The sequence below is a fragment of the Orycteropus afer genome, unplaced genomic scaffold (genome assembly GCF_000298275.1).
Source record: "Orycteropus afer afer isolate SDZICR_OR568_19922 unplaced genomic scaffold, OryAfe1.0 scaffold00211, whole genome shotgun sequence".
Classification (NCBI taxonomy): Eukaryota; Metazoa; Chordata; class Mammalia; order Tubulidentata; family Orycteropodidae; genus Orycteropus; species Orycteropus afer.
The window spans coordinates 2,162,645-2,167,073 of NW_006921798.1; positions in this window are offsets into that span (position 1 = coordinate 2,162,645).

Sequence of the window (4,429 nt, forward strand, 5' to 3'; positions counted from 1 at the left end):
GTGAATGATCAGAATTCCCAGGTGTATAGTAGAGCTGACAAGGGGCAAGGTTGTGGTCACTGCTTGGTCACAGCCAGCTCCCCAGATGGACCGAGGAGTTGAACCTGCAGGCTTAGGACCATAGTCACAGGGGATATCAAGCTCAATTGGCATAACATACTATACAAAACATTGTTCCACCTCCTACTTTGGCTAGTAGCGATTGGGATCTTAAAAGCTAGCAAGCTGCCATCTAGATGCAACAATGGGTCTCTCCTCATCCAGAGAAAAGAAAAATGAAGAAAACCAAAATTCCTGGAAACAATTAGTCTTAGCGACTGGTACACCATCCGATCTGCAGCCTCTACAACTATGAGACCTGAAGAACTGGATGGTTCCCGGCTACCACTGTCATCCACTTGGAAGGGGATCTATGTAGGAGATCCTTGATAGAGACAGAGAACAATGTGGAACAAAACTCAAAATCATTTGGAGAAAAAAAAAGGGTGGAGGGACCAGGTCTGATAGAGTCTGGTGGGACCAATGAGACTATGGCCCCTAGCTGCCCTTCAGGTCTGGAATTGAACCTACACCTGTGGTTTCCAGCCAAACAAAATATAGGCATATGAGTTGAACATTTACCTCAAGTAGATACACTCTTGGAGAGAACAATCATGGGAGAAAGAAGGGCTGCTTATACACAGGGAGACAACTCAGGGGGCAGGAGTGTATGGAGAGATGAACACTGGGAAGAGGTAACTATGGGGAGGAAGTGGGTGGGGAGCTGTTTCATTGTGGTAAACTGTGGTCAATGACATGAGACAAAGTATATGTGAATTGCTGTATGGAAAGTGAATTTGCTGTGTAAATCTTCACCCAAATCACAATTTAAAAAAATCAAGTAACAGATTCCATTGATCAAATCTGCTGCAAAAGATCTCTTTGAAGTGTTAAAAAGCAAAGATGTCACTTTGAGGACTAAGGTGCATCTGACCCAAACCATAGTGTTTTCAATCACCTCATATGCATGCAAAAGCTAGACAATATATAAGGAAGACCAAAGAAGGACTGATGCCTTTGCATTATGGTGTCAGCAAAGAATACTGAATATACCATGGGATGCCAGAAAAATGAGCTAGTCTGTCTTAGAAGAAATACAGGCAGAATGTTTCTTAGGAAGAGAGATGGTGAGACTTCATCTCACATACTTAGCACATGTTATCAGGAGGAACCAGTCCTTGGTGAAGGACATTATGCTTGGTAAAGGGTCAGTGAAAAAGAGGAAGCCCCTCCATGAGATGGATTGACACAGTGACTGCAACAATGGGCTCAAACATAATGATTGTGAGGGTGGCAGAGGACCAGGCAATGTTTCATTCTATTGTACATGAAATTGTTACAAGTCAGAACTGACTTAACAGCATCTAATAATAACAGCAACAGGGTCATCGTATTAATCTGTGGACTACAAATCATGAAGGTAAAAGAAATTTTAAATATCATCTCAATCAAACAGATTGGTTTTAAAAATGGTAAGTGACAAGACTTTAGAAAGATCACATAGGTACTAAAAGACAGATCCCCAATTTTTGTTGTTATTTACTTCCATCAAGTCAGCCCTTAATGACCCTGTATTGTGTCAACGGCAATGAATACATAGTATGACTCATGGCAAGCCCATGCACAACAGAACAAAACACTGTCAGGTCCCATGCCATCCCCATGATCAGCTAAGGATCAGACCATTGTATCCATTGGGTTTTCATTGGCTGATTTGTGGAAGTAGATCAACAGGCCTTCCTTTCTAGTCTGTCTTAGTCTAGAAGCTCCCTGAAACCTGCTCAGCATCATATCAACACACAAGCCACCACTGAGACATGGGTGGTGACTATGTGTCAGCAATGACTGGAACCCAGATCTCCCCTACAGAAAGTGAAAATTCTATCACTGATTTACCTCTGCTTCTAATCCAGAATTACAGTTCTGCCTTCCTGATTCCTAACCCATTTCTCCATCTACCATCTACAGACAGAGAAGGTAAAGGACAGTAATTTCCATCCATTACACATTTATCTCATGCCATCACTGGATTAGGCCCTGTGTTACATGATGTGTAGGGTACAAAATGGAAGTACTGAGTACATTGATTAAACTGACAGCTGATTCTCTAATGTGGATGTACCATTTAATAGCAGCTTATTTTCTTTTTCATTTGCTTCTTAGATGATGCCACTCTACTCTCACTACCCACGCTAATCACACATTTGAAAGAAAAAGAATTCTAAAAAGAATGTAGTTGAATATTCTAGTCTGTGGGAGAATCACTACTCTCAGGGACTCTTGCTGTTTATGAAGTTACCTCTTCACCTTTAAGACAATACTGCCCAGAAAATATACCTGGTAGAGAACCATATTGTCTCTGTCTACAATAAAATCCTTGATACAGAGCTTAAATTGACCTTTAACCTTTCCATATCTAGCTCAGGCTCAGAGGATTGGAAGGAAGTGTCTTTGCTTCAGCCTCCCAGTCATGCGTGGAAAGCTGAGAAGGGGAATTACAGGGAATGGGAGAATCTTCCTGAGTCTATTAACTAGGAAAGAAAATAAATAGAAGTCATTTGCTGACTTAAAAAAATGTTATTTGTATGCTCTGAAATAAACTATCCTGATAACGTATAACTTATTAGACAGCATATGCTTAACTTTTCTAAAATTATCTTGAAGATCATTAATAATCCCCATATCATGCATTTGTTGCCATTGACTCCATATAAAGTCATTAATTGTTTAAAAGGCATGTGAGGAATAGGACTACTGGATTGAGGGTAGTGATATGCAACCCAGAAGGGATTTGTTAAATAAAAAGGATTAAAAAGTCTCTGCACTCACACACAATACTTAGTTTTATATGACATTAGAAGATGGCAGGATAAAACATCTTACTAAATGTGGTGCCATCATTCTGAGCCTCTTCCCTGTTTGCAAAGGTCTCAGTAGGTTCTCACCCCCAAAGTGTTCTCCTTCCGTCCCCCCACCTGCCTCAGCATGACCGTGTTCTGAGGGGCCTTCCTGAGATTTACCTTGGAATGAAGGTCCAATCCTGAGCAACTGGTATAAACAGGCAGAATCCATTTCCTGAGATTTATCCAATTACCTCTGTGCAGCAAAAAAAAGAGAAAGTTATCACAAAATACTGATTTGGAACTAAGAGATTAGTTTGGGTTATTTACTTTCCCAAATGAGTCTGACAGAAAATCACCAGTGTTAAAATGGTTTTAATCCTATATTAGACTGCTACAACTCAATGACTGTAAAACCAAAAAACCAAATTCACTGCCAGCAAGGTGATTCTGACTCATAGAGCCCTCCTTTGCGTTTCCAAGGCGGTAAATTTTTATGGAAGTAGATTGCCTAGTCTTCCTTCTGTGGAGTGGCTGTTAGGTTTGAACTGCTGACCTTTTGGTTAGCAGTCAAATGTCTTAGGCACTACACCACCAGAGCTCCTTCAATGACTGTAAAGCCCCCCTACATTGTAGTTTATGTTTAATTTGAAATGATAATTTTTTTTTCATGTAAACATGGCTTATGCTTAATGCCAGGTAGTCATTTTGACTTCTGCCATGATTTAGTGCTTTAAAAAAGGACATAAGAGGAAAAGTTTCCTTGTTACAAGGTAATTTTTTATAATACTTCTTCCTCTTTTTACATTAAATTAGCTAACATGAACCTTAAGCAGATTAAGTCCCAATAACATCCCAGGTAATAGAGAAGGGCTGATTCAGATTTTAGAAATAAATATGAATATATATCACTATTTGAAAAAGACCAAAAAAAAAAATTGAAGCTTCTATCATGGCTGCTGGTTAACTAATATTTTACAAAACACACTGGATGTAAAATGTGCTGATTGAACATTTAAGCCAATATCCCAAAATATGTTTAATTCATAAATCATTTATTTTTTAAAGTATAAGTGAACAATACAATAAAAAGTAAATTATCTTATTGAGTAATTTAAATCTGAGCCCACTCATTTCAATATAAATTTTGGAAATTCCATTTTAACATGGATCCTCTGTTGCAATGTAATATCTATTTTAAATTTCAATGGTGACTTATATAACTTATATAAAGCAAGAGATTATATACTTGTACAGAAAGTAACCCACAGGATGACAGTAGCTTAAGCAGAAGTTGTATGACTGACTACATTGACTGCCCTATAAATAATTACTTGTATGACATTCTGAAATGATTTTACAATTGCCCCTTTTGATTAAATAAAATAATATTAAAATTTATATTAAACTTCATTATTGTCAGCCAAATTAATTCTATTAAATCAAAAGAATAAACTAATGTGGAAATTAATTGTTGCAATTATCTAGCCTTTATAATTAGCTTGTCCTGTTCAAGACATTAACTGAGCCTTTAAGAAAGCTGTAGGCAT